Here is a 13,287-nt window from a genome sequence, read left to right as displayed (position 1 = left end):
AAGAGTGAACATGAGCTAAATCTTTATCTTCCCTCATAGGAAGTCGATAGATAATGGCTAAAACTAGGGAGAAAGTTTTTAAATAACAGCAACGTAAACACAGTATTTAGAAATATAGAACTAGATGCCAAAGGAATCAATTAAAACAGTTGAAGTGCTTGCCCCGAAGAGCAGGGAATGGCGGTGGATACACAAGATGATGTCTTGAAATAAGAACGGTTTGACTATGTGCACTATGTATACTTTGATAAAATAAAACCCTCAATTTTTAAAAAAATACTAGAGGAGAAATAATAGCCTATTCCACCAATAAAGGGTGTTGTAACAATTCAAGAGAGATTTAAATTATTGACAGGCCCTTCTGCTGTAACAGGAGTTTCTATCACACAGGTTAGCGCAAACATTCGTGGTAAGTGAAGAAATCAAGTCAGTAATGTGGAAGTCATTTTCAGAGTCGGTGTTCCCCAGCAGGCTTAAGTGTTTGCAATCAGGGGCTAGCCGCTGACCACAGCGTATGCTAAAACCCGTCCATGGTCCCGGGATCGAGTCCCGCATGGGGCTCCCAGCATGGGGCCTGCTTCTCCCTCTGCCTGTGTCTCTCATGAATAAATAAATAAAACCTTTAAAAAAATAAAATAAAATAAAACCCCATCCATGCACAATCTTCAAAGGAAGGCCATTCTGTACACGGTGCCTGTTTTCACTACACTTTTCTCTTGGTTTTGTTTGATAACAGGCTCATTATGAGGTGCCCCCAATCTCTGCACACTGTCCATTATTGCTGTACTTAGCAGTCCCCATCTTTTCTCACTCCCCTGATGTTCAGATCATGCTCGTTTTGATTTGTTAGGTAGAGTTCTATATTTGCTATAATATATCATTATTTATTGGGCAATTAAACTGTCTTTTAAACTATGCTGGTAGCTTTATTAGGCTTCTTATTGTCTTTTTAGTGCTCTGGTTGCAAAGTAGCTTAGGTTTTGAGTTTTCTTCCCTTGACTTTATATTTTTCCATGAGCCCTGTTCTTTTTTAGTGTATGATTTTGCAGAATATGAGAGTTTTCAGGAAAATTTTATTGTGTTATAACAGAAATTCTTGTGTTTGCTATCATACACACATGATTTAAATTCCAAGCATTCTTTTAAAAGTTATAAAAATACAGTGTGGTAGACAGAATTCTGAGATGATACCCAAGATTCCTCGATCCTGGTATAACAAACCCTGTGTAATCTCTTCCCCTTGAGTGCGAACGGGACTTGCCAATATGGTGAACTGACGTCACTCCTATTTCAAGTGACAAAGGCAAAGAAATGTTTGCAGATATGATTAAGAACATCAGTCAGTAACTCTGAGGTAATCAAAAGGGAAACGACCTTGAGTGGGCCTGCCCTAATCAGGTGAGCCTCTGGAAGATGTCAGACTTGACACCACAGATTCTCCTGGTGGCCTTGAAGAAGCAAGCCACCATGTGCTCCACAGATGCAAGCAAGTAAATTCTTCCAAGGGAATCTGGAAGAGGGCACTGAGCCTCAGATGAGCCCCTGGCCCCAGCTGCTACCTGAACTTCAGCCCCATGAGACCCTGAACAGAGGACCTAGCTAAGCCGTGGCTGGACGCGTGATTCAGGGAAATCGAATAATAAATCCATGTTCTTTATATCTGCTACGTTAGTGGTAATTTGTTACACAGCAACAGAAAACTAACACCTACAGAAATAAGTTATTTTGATTCCTCCTACACTTTCTATTATCTTAGTTTGGACTGCAATTCTTTAAAGAAGACATGGAACCCGGAATCCATAAAAGGGAATTTTGAATAGTTAGATTTCATAATATTTGCAAACTTCTATATGATAAAAGTCACCATGAATAGCATTAAACGGCAGTGCCATGCTAGAGGAAAATATTTCCAGCACGTGTGACTTAACCACAGAGGGCGTGGACTCGGCTGTGACTAGAGACCTGTGGTCCCTGTCATGATGTGGGAAGCCACCACGCGTACAGCCCAGTGGTAGGCATGATGAAGGGTAGGGTGGGGCATGGATGATGCTGGGTATATAGGAAACTTTTCTTGCCATCCTGACTGAGAAGCTGGGTCAGAGATGGGCTCCCAGGATCTCACATGCAGAACTGGAACTCCAGATGTGCTTTCCCATAGATAGAATGATTTAGTACCCTATTAAATCTATAGTGTTGCAGACATTCCACCTGCAAGTGGGGCATAAGGGAAATCCCCCTGCTGCCCCTACCAGAGGTGGCGAGAGGTGGAACTTTCTGCTAAAGTGACAGGGACAAATTCCCTGCAGTAGAAGATGACATGGGAGTTTTGCAGCTATTGGACTTTAATGGGCCACCTAAAATTCAGTAATATTTAAATTCACTGGAATGTACATGATAAGGACTCTCAGCCAAATTGGCATTGTTTCTACTCAGAGAAAGGGATAAATCTAATACAGAAAAAATATCTAGAATCTAGGCTTGTTTAAAACATGCTTCTTCGAAGAAAAAGCCTGGGGATGGCACACACTCTGCCCAGTTTTCTTTCCTAGTTCCAGCCCGAACCACAAGTTTTAATGCTCGCAACAATTATCCCAGAAATCTGGACAGATTTAATCAGCAAAAATTAACTTCTGCTCCATGGATGGATTGTATTTATGAAGACAGGACATCAGACACAAACATTTTGGAAAGGTATTTTTTTAACACTGACAATTGGAACAATTGAGTGTGATTAAGTCGTCTTGGGGAAATACACCTAACCTCTGGAGGGTGATATTTAGGAGTGAATAGGAACACTCCCAGGGAGTCTCCCACATGATGCCAGGGGGAGAAGCAGAACCTTGGCTTCATGAGAGCCTGCTGGGTGGCATTTCCGAAATTTGGCCCATTAAACACGTTGAACAAAAAGGAAAAAGTAATTACCCAGATAATTGAGGCTTGTTCCAAACCTCTCACATGAAATAACCAGATAATTACAAAAGATTTATCTTGTACTCTGGGAGTATTTGGGGTGTGTGTTTGAATCATTTATATGAATTTTCCCACTGTCCACTTCTGTTTTCCAGTGTGGAGCTCCTCCGAGGCTAAGAGGATACCACTACAGAATTCCAAGAAAGTATGTTGGTAATGGAGCCTGGGATCACGGATGCAGGCCCCAGAGTCAGGAGGAACAACACAGGCCAGCCAGAAAGCCATCGGCTCCTCCATTTACAGACCATGTAGATCACACACAGCTTCTGGCCCTGTCGGTGGCAGCACTGATTTTTAGAGCCCAATCAAGAAATTAATGTGAATCTGTAGGATGCCTCAAGTCCAACACTTGGCAGCACGCAGGGCAATAATTATGCTCAATTACAGCCTAGCGTGTGGCTTTCTGGAACCATGAAAATCTCACATCAAACTAATCTCTAAGGGAAAAGAAGAACCTATTTTGGCTTTTTTTTTTTTTTTTTTTTTTTTTGCACTGCTAAATACTAATTCCAAATTTAGTCTCCAGAGGGCTTCCACCATTTCATATTTGTCACCAGTTGCCATGAAATCCCTGAGCTAAGAAGTTAAGTGATGGTATCCACATCCCCAGGGAACTTCAAGGTCTGTCCTGATTCAAAGATAAACAAAGGATTCCCCGTCTTATGGAAATGGATCTCCACTGAGGTAATACGATGGGAAAATAAAACAGAAGCAAAGCTCAGAGGTGACCACACAGAAAACAGCCCGCATTAGGGGATGGGTTCATTTTTTAATTTTCAGGTTTCCACTAAGCCTGCTTGTTTGCTACTGCTTGTGAACATACACCTATCAGCTGTTTTGTAAAAGCATAGCAGAAGCCAAACCAAACAAAACAAGAGAAGCAGAGGGACAGCAGGTGGGCAGATGCAGAGGCATGTGCTCCCACCCAGAGTTGGCCACAGCCTTCTACCTGCCCCAGACTCTGGGCACAGAGGAGTGATTGCAAAGGCTGAGGGCTGAGATGCATTTTAAGAATTCACTCACACTCTGTGATATTAAGAACGTCTCACAAACATTAGCTTCTTGGCTTCCATTGCTCAGAATTTATTAATACTGTTAAAAACAAGACAATAGGCCCCAAATGGAGTCCATTAATGCTAAACCCCACATCACCAAACTGAGACTTAACTTGATTACGGTGTTGGCTCTCCCAGAAATGGAATCTTCAACCAGCCAATCGGGAATCACTTGATCAGCACTACTTGGGTAATCTGCCCCATGTGAAAGTGACCTTGCAATAACCAGTTCGCTTTTTTGCCCAGCATAATTCCTTGTTCTTGCTCCCTTCTGCCTATAAAAGTCTTTTATTTTGTTTGTTCCTCTGAGTTCCTTTCTGTGTGCTGGATTGGACGCCATCCAGTTCATGAATCATCAAATACAGCCAATGAGATCCTTAAAATTCATTCAGTTGAATTTTGTGGGGTTTTTTTTAAACAATATTCATATATTTCAAGAAATTCCAATTTGGGTAGATAATCTAGGAAGTCCTTGATTTCACTGTAACACGAGAAAGCAGAATTTGGCTAGATGTAGGAGACACTGATCTGGAGGAGAAGAGGAGGGAGGGTAGGAACTCTGGCCAAGAAACCGACATCAAGTAAATTACAGATAGGACCAGCAATATACAATGAAGTAACTATAAATGTCTATAATATTAAAAAAGCAAAATTATAGTTCTATCCTTATAAAAACAGTCATAAATGAACCTAATATATTGATTATCTAAAGGGCCCCAACATTCTATAAAATGTTACATCAACCATAAAATCTATTGTAAATCCGATATAAAATGAATATGCCAGCGTTAAGCATTAAACATTTGGTCTGATTTATAGAATTAAGAATCAGTTAGAGGATCAATTTAGATGTCCTGAGATGAGGGGAGAAGTCAATTTGGAATGACTGAAACATACCTTTCTTTTCTTCCATAAACCATCGGGTACCAAACTGAGACCCATTAATCAGGCCAACAGCTGAGCAAGTGCTTTGAAAAACACACCCTGCAGTTCCACTGCTCACCCCCAGGTGACATGGGCCATTCACAAGGCTCAGAAAACTCAAAAGGGGAGTGAGTCTAAATGAATAATCAGCCTGGTTTGAGTCTGAAAATAATTCTAGGCTAAAAGACCAACAGTTCTCATATTGTTTATAAGGTGCTGTTGTATGTCTACGGTCTGTTACCTGCTGTGGTTGGTGAGCAGGCTAGAGATTGTCTCTCTGCAAGGGGCTTCTAGAAGCCCTTTTGTTTAAAGCTAAGTCATGTTGGTGGGGGGGAGTGCTGGCTGGGGCAGACCAGGGAGCACAGATTGTCTATCTGAAAGGGCAAGGGGACCGCTGCTGGGGTTGGGGGGGGAATGGGGGGGGGCAGAAGGCATGTGTTACTTGGACTTCTGATGCTCTTGACCGTGATTACTGAGGGGTCAGTCTCGTATCAGGAAAGGCTGGTGCTAAGTCATATGGACAATTTCAACCCCACGTGAAACTGAAAGCCGAAGCCATTGATTTGAGTCCTTCTCTGCTCACCTCTCTTCTGTGTCCCCTGGAAAGTCATTCCCTCCATGCTGTCATGCTGCTGCTGGCTTTTCTGGTGTGCCACCTTCCCAGCTCCACCCACACTGAGATCCTTTTCTCACCCTTCTCATCTAAATTTAGTTGCCCTAGGTCCCCTTCTGCTAGGGCTAATTCCCTCCTAAGAAAGGAGGGTCAGCTAAGGTGTTAATTGTTGGTAAGGGCTCATTGGGATGTCCTCCACAAATCTCATTTGCATTTTAATAGAGGTCTTTTAGGCCTTGGTAGAGAAGTTAATAATGGGGGTTTCCTGAGAGACCAGTGAGGAAGATAAATTAGAGCACCCTGACATTTACTACAGGGTCCTGTTCCTCCTCTGGTCCTGTTAATGTCCTACTCCCAAACCCTTGCAGAACTCAATTGTCTCCTGTAGCTCCAGGCACCTCCCCCCAGAATTTTGTGTGTCACACCCCTGTAGGTACATCTAGCATGCAGGACCCATTGCTCTTAAAAGTCCCAGTGAAGGGACACCTGGGTGGCTCAGCAGTTGAGCTTCTGCCTTTGGTTTAGGCCATGATCCTGTAGTTCTGGGATCAAGTCCCACATCAGGCTCCCTCCATGGGGCCTGTTTCTCCCTCTGCCTGTGACTGCCTCTCTCTGTGTCTCTCATGAATAAGTAAGTTTTTTAAAAATCTAAAAAAAAAAAAAAGTCCCAATGAAGCTCTCCTATCCTAACTGCATGGGACCCTCCTAAGAGCTATGAAGCTCAGTGCAACCTCTTGCTATTCCTGCTCCATCCTTGGAGTAATGGGGGAACTGAGAAGGAAGCAACAGAGAAGGCAGGGAGAGAAGGTTGGCATCCTAGATTTGGTGCAAATCCACACTGGGCTGAGATTCAACAGATTCCTCATGACCCCCTCTCCATCCGCAGTGTGCCTGGGCTCCTTCCTCCCCACCCCTGCCAGCCAGATGTGACTACAACATTAACATCCTCATCTCTCTGGCTGTAAGCAGCCCCTGGCATGGTCAAGAACTTCAATTCTTGTAGTGGTCTTCTCCCTCACTCCACACACTCCTGAAAATCCCCCACAGTATGTCTTACATGTGAGCGAGCCTGTGTCCCTGAGGAGGCATCACTTGACAGCTCTGTCCCTTTCCACAGGGAGGCTATCACCCACAGTGGCCTTGACCTCTGACCCAGTGGAGAGTGCAGACCTGTCACTAGTCTCAGAAGAGTTCAACAGGTCTGTTGGGAAGGAAGCCTCACTCTAACAATTGTATCTTTCCTAACTCACTTAAGGAAGATGCATAGCACCCATATTTGTGGGATCCTGGGATTCAGCATGATGGAACTACAAGGCCACAGACAGCTTTCTCCCCATAGCTAGTTTCAGGGTGCATATCAGGCTATCCTTGGGGAATCCTACTCCTTTACTATTATTATAAAAAAAAATATGGCTTCCCATGCTGGATTCGTTTTACCCAGGACTCACTCAGTCTCCCTAAATCTTGGATTCCATCAGACATCCCTCCCAGGCATTATGGAGGTTGATCTGCAAGCTGACCTCTACACAACACTCCTGAAAAGGATGGCTTCATTCCTACAAAGGGACGCCAAGCTTCTAGAGTGACTTTATTTGGAGGTCTTGGTCCAGCGCAAATGTTACCATGAAACACCTCCAGAGCTCAGCCCCATATCCTCAGGCAGGCATTGGAGCAAAGGGAGGCTCTCTCTTTTTTTAAGATTTTATTTCTTTATTCATGAGAGACACAGAGAGAGAGGCAGAGAGAGGTGGAGGGAGAAGCAGGCTCCCTGCAGGGAGCCTGTTGTGGGACTCTACCCCAGGACCCTGTGGGATCATGACCTGAGCCAAGGGCAGATGCTCAACCACTAATTCACCCAGGTGCCCTGGGAAGCTCCTTCTTACAAAAAGGTGAGACTGGTCTCAGGGGTGCTCCTGTAACAGCAGAGAGAGCACGTTTCATCCACGGCTGGAGGAGCACACTAGATGCTACAAGGGAAGTAGGGACCAAGGGAGAAAGGGACAGCTGATGGAAAGGGTGCCTTAGAGGCCCAGCGTGTGAGTTCATTTATGGCCTCAAGTGAACCACACTTTTGTTGATGAGGATGAATGTTTGAGGTCTCCAGAGGCATTTGTTGAATGGTGAGAGTCACAGGGTTGTTCAACTCAGATGTTCAACACTACCCAGGGGTAGACTTAAAAGTCTCTGCTTAAGTAATGAGACTGGTAACTTACAGAGAGCGCTGGACACAGGTGCCTCCAACACGTGGTTCCGAGTGTCCCATGCTGACTCGCTTGCTGTAGTCTTCAACTCTAGACCCTGCTGAAAGAAGGAGAGCCCTTAGATGCCCAGAGGAAAATGTCAAACCATCCAAGGTCACAGCTAGGACAAAGACTCTCTCCTTGACCAAGCTTTAGTCGGGCTCCCTTGGTCCTTCTTTATGGCTATGCCTCATCCTTGGGCCCAAGACTAACCCAATCTCAGAGAAGAATCATGTGAAACCCATTCCCTATCCTTGATATCTGATTGCCCTTAATATCTGACCAAGTTCTTCATCACCCATTTTTGAAGGCTGTCCTCCTCCTGTCTTGAGCTAGAATCCTCCTACACTTGATGTCTCCTCTTGGAGATTTTCCAGCTATTGACCCCTTCACTGTGCTTGTTGTTTACAAATCCTGACTTGTCCTTGTTGTGTTCAGGGGAGAGACCCCTATTGCAACCTAAGACCCCTGTTGCAATAACCTTGAATATTACCAGTTCAACCAGTGTCAGAATAATTTCTCTTTAATAGCTGAGGTCCCTGTCTGAACTGTGCTGGTCAAGCAAGAAGCACTCCTGCTTTGGCCTTCAGGCAGCAAGGACAAGAGCTGCATTAGGCAAACTATCCAGGGGTGGGTTCTAGGATTCAAAGCCTGAAAAAGACATTAGAAACTAGGACCAGGGAAGAAGCTGTCCCCTCTGGTCATCCTTAACCTCCATGCATGCTGCTCCTGGTCTGACATCACACATAACCTCAATATGACATTCCCAAAATGAGAGGGACAGGTGTCTGGGGTCCCCGTGTGGAGAAGAAAGGATCCATAGCTGGGTGGTGGAGGCCCTGAAGTGGACTAAGGAAGAGATACTGGTTAACGTTCAAAAACGGGGCTGCCCAATCCATCCCTTCATTTGTGGAGTCTGGCTTACTTAGTGACAACACTGGGGACAGAGTTCTGAGATAGCAGAGTGCAAAAGACTCATGCAAAGGCCACATCCTGTTAACCTCCCAGAACAAAGTTAAGGTGAGCCTGATGGAGGTTTTTTGCAGGGGTTGTGAAGAATCTACTAGGGAGAAAGAAAAAAAAATTTTTACCACACACCATTGGAGGTTGTATTCTTTTGGACTCTTGGGTTGCAAGTGACAATAACCCAGACTATGTTATGTGGACAAAAGAAACCGATTAGCTCATGGAACTGAGAAGTACAGGAGTAGTGCCCATTTCAGGCAAAATTAGATCTAAGAGCTCAGATTTGGTTGTCTAGAAATTGTTGCTCTGAGCCTATTTCCTCTCTGTCAGCTTTGTTCTTGGGCAGGCACCCTCTCCCCTTGTGGAAGCAAAGACTGTCAGCTGCTCTGGGCTTACAGTTCACAGTTTAAAAATCCTAGGCCAAAGAACAAGACTCCTTGTCAATATTTTCAGCAAGAGCCTAGGCGCTGACTCCAGCTGGTGCGGCTTGTCATGTGCCTGCTGCTGGGCCATCACTGTGCCCAGAAGGATGCGTGATCTGACAGGCCAGGCCTGAGTGAGGCCCTCGCCTCTGATGCCTGGGGAGTGGGGGTGGGGGATGAGAACTGCACTTTGAGTGGGAGGGGTTAGATCTCCAAAGGGAAATAGATAAGCTGTCCCCCAGAGAAGGACTGACTGCTAGACAGGCACAGCCAGTGCCTACCCAGTGAGCTGTGGAACTGCAACACAGTTAATTGCTTGGAGCAGCCCGGGTGGCTCAGCGGTTTAGGGCCGCCTTCAGCCCAGGGCCTGATTCTGGAGACCCGGGATCGAGTCCCACGTCGGGATCCCTGTGCGGAGCCTGCTTCTCCCTCTGCCTGTGTCTCTGCCTCTCTCTCTCTCTCTCATGAATAAATACATAAAATCTTTTTAAAAAATAAATGCTTGAGCTCTGAAAACAAGGAGGGTTGGAGTACTTATGACATCTTATTATGTGAGCTCAGCAAATGGTTTTATTCTGTTAGGTTTCAGCTTTCTCAATGTACAATGGGGATATAATCTATCTAGGCTGTGGGTGTACTGGACAAGACTACATGTTCACCAAATGTTATATAGAAATAGCCCTCCTTCCCAACTTCCCCTACCACCCCAGCTTAGATTCCACTGAATGAAGGTAAAGATCTTGGCTGTTTTTTCATAGACATTTCTCCATTCCTTGTATACAGTAGGCACCCAGCCAAGATTTGTGGATTTAGTGAATGATGACAGTATTTTTTTTTTAAGATTTTATTTATTTATTCATGAGAGACACACAGAGAGAGAGGCAGAGACACAGACAGAGGCAGAAACAGGCTCCATGCCGGAAGCCCGATGTGGAACTCGATCCTGGGACCCCGGGATTACGCCCTGAGCCAAAGGCAGACACTCAATCGCTGAGCCACCCAGGTGTCCCACGATGACAGAATTAATAAATTTCTAGTAAATTCCTACTCTTCGATGTCAGCTCCTAAGCCTTACCAAACAGAATTAGTCATTTCCTTCTCTTTACCTGTTGGAAGTTTCCATTAACTTCTGTTTACAGCCCTTATCAGCAAGACTGAGAACCAAGCCTATGTGTGACTCAACTCTAGGTGCCACTGCCTGGCACCTAGCACAGAGCACATGGCACCTGGTCCAATCTCTTGACCTTAAAGATGCTGTCACAGAGACCCAAGGAGGTTAAATAGTTTACCTAAAGCCACACCGCCTACCAGTTGGGCCATTGACTTCTAGTACAATACTCTTCCTTCTACTTCATACCACCTAGACCTTGTCTGGTTCTACCTTCTGTTTCATACCACCTGGACCTTGTCTGGTCCTCCTCTGCTGCCATAAGCAACAAACACTGCTAGGGATCAAGTGAAGTTCTCAATCCTCTAGAAAGGAAGGGTCATCGTCAATATGTAAACCAGCACAGAGGGCAGCATCAAGTCCCAAAGGAGAGTTCAAGAATCATTCACATGCTCTATCTCATATATAAAAGCTTTTTCAGTCTCAGACAGTTTCCTTTTGCAACCTTTACATCTTCCCAATAGCTCCAGCAAGGCTCAGCCATTCCTTCCCAATTCCCACAACACATGCACACCCAACACCAAACCACTGATGGAGGAGGCCACTAGGCCTTCTTTGGGCTGGAGAATGAATGCAAAAACCCACAACAATGAATATTTTGCCTCTTCTCCACACTACTCCATCCCATCCTCTGTCTGAAGGAAGAGGTCCCAACAGGTGCCAAACAATCCGGTCTCTCCCCTTCCCTAACTACTCCCAAAGCCCAGGTGCCCTGCTCAGTTAATTTCTATTAAAAACAGGACCTACCATTACCCCATTCAAGACAGTTTATACTGTTCTTGTTGGAGACTGTGAAAAGATATTTTTTTTATTCATTCCATTTGTTTAACAAACATTTTAGTGGCTACTATGTGCCTGGCACTGAGCATACTAAAACAAATAAATGAAGACTGAAGATTGTATCTGCTTGCTAAAGCCTCTGTGTAACCCAATAGTAACATTTGTTTCAAAATCCCTGAAGCAAAAAAAAAAAAAAAAAAAAAAATTCCCTGAAGCAGAGAAGTTTTCTCATTCACCACCACCCTACCCCCACAATATTTAATTCAAAGAAACGCTTTGAAGAGTATGTTATCAATAGACTTTTAATTAAGAGGAAAGGTTCTTTAAAGGTAATCTTGATCTTTGTCAAAAAGGTGTTATTCTTAAAAATCTTTTTAAATGAAAATAGGTGGGGTTCAGAATAATATTGCTAATAGCTAATATTGCTAGAAAGAAGGTTCAGGTGACGTGTTTATTGCTTCTTTAACACCCAGAGAAAAGGCTCCTTCTAAATTTAAAGTAAAGCTAACTATTCTGATATGAGAAAACATTTACGACTCCTTCAAACGTCTCTTTTGAAGGAGCTCAGAACCCAGTGCAATTTTCTCTAGGACTCAGATGCACAGCAAATACATCTCAATGAATGAACTTGGCTGTGCATAAACCATTTGCTTTCACTTTCATTTTCAATGAATTTATTCATTTCACAAAGTTAATGACCCTAACTTGTTAGTGTTAGTTGGGCTTCTGGAATGTTCCCCAATATCATAATGCTTCTTCCTTAAAAGGCATAAGAAAGTATCATTTTCGGTAGAAAAAGGGACATTTTGCTTTCCTATTTATCCAAATATCTAACTTTCAAGCGAGGAGACTGAGGCCCAGAGTGTTTTGCTCAGGAGCACAGAATGTATTACCACTAGAGCCTAGACTAAAATAAGCCTCTTAACTCCAAATTGAGAGTTATACTTAAGGAGCCCATTAAATAACTGTATTCTTTGAAATTTACATAAGAGTTTGCTGATTGTTAAGGATCTATTATGTATCAGGTACTTTACATGCATATTTTTTCTTTTAATCCTTACATAAAACCTCCAAAATAAGGATCATAGATAGATGCTGCTAAAGCATTTAAATAATACCATATGTAGCACTTATGGTGTACTGAACACTTCCTATATATTATCTCTGATTTTCACAAAAATCCTGCAAGGTATCATCATTCCTGTTTCACAGATAAGACACTTGGTTCTCTAAGAGATGAAGCAACTTGCTAAACTCACATAGCTAAGAAATGATGGGGCTGGATTCAAATCTCAAAGCCTGTGTACTTCCCCTTATAATGCTGTCCCTATAGACAGCCAGAGATGTTCTTCCAACTTAAACACACCGTATCAGATATGGGCCCCTCAAGCAGGCCTATCTTTCCCACAGAACATCCCACTCACAGCATTAGATAGCTGCTTCCAAAGACACTGCAACTAGTAAAAGTCAGCTGGGGCTTCCAGGTGGAGCTGAGCTTTATTTAGTACAGTGATGCCACATGAGGCAACTTTGCATTGGGTCTGTCTGGCCGCTAGCTTGTCAGCGTCAAAAACCTAACCCTGCCATTTCTATCAAGGGTAGCTTGTGTCCTTAAAAATAAATTTGCATTAGCCATAACACAAAATAATAATCATATAAGAATTATGATAATACTGATAACCATTGCTTATTGAATATATGTTATGTATGGTGTGTTTTGCAGTCATTACCTTTAATTATTATGGAGATAGATCTTCTTACCTAGGAGACAAAACCCATTTTCCATTTAAGACACAGCCTCATGTTGAATTGTGGTGTTTAAGAGTATCCTAAAGAAAGTGAACAAAGAACTGTTATGGAGGAGGTAAGGGTCTTACCTCATTCTGCAGTGATTTAGTGAATATTCCCTAGTGAAAGATAATTTCCAAAAGTTTATTTTTCTTTATAAGTGTTTCACAGCTTTGTCTAAAATCAGAGCTAGTAATATGATAATCGGTACTCAAATCTAGAGCGGCTATTTTTTTCCCCTTTGGTACTCCTTAATAGTGATGCCACACACTTATGCTATGATGCCTAAGGCAACAATCTGGTAAGATTTTGAGAAATCTTGTCTGTGTCATCATGTAATAAGTTATTTACAAATTCGATC

General features: G+C 43.4%; 1 long non-coding RNA gene across 2 annotated transcripts; it reads right to left on the bottom strand.

The window, feature by feature from the left end:
• Positions 1 to 4,037: 4,037 nt before the first annotated feature.
• Positions 4,038 to 12,972, bottom strand: LOC118351535 (uncharacterized). Of its 2 annotated transcripts, none has more exons than XR_004807108.1 (3): positions 12,869 to 12,972; positions 7,776 to 7,863; positions 4,038 to 4,553 (listed from the first exon to the last, which is right to left on the bottom strand). It is a non-coding gene; the product is annotated as an uncharacterized LOC118351535 (long non-coding RNA). The 2 variants fall into 2 exon arrangements; XR_004807109.1 differs by having other exon boundaries at positions 7,776 to 7,860.
• Between the last annotated feature and the right edge of the window lie 315 nt (positions 12,973 to 13,287).

This window comes from Canis lupus, chromosome 19 (assembly GCF_003254725.2).
Source record: "Canis lupus dingo isolate Sandy chromosome 19, ASM325472v2, whole genome shotgun sequence".
Taxonomy (NCBI): Eukaryota; Metazoa; Chordata; class Mammalia; order Carnivora; family Canidae; genus Canis; species Canis lupus.
This window is presented reverse-complemented; position numbering and strand designations above follow the sequence as displayed.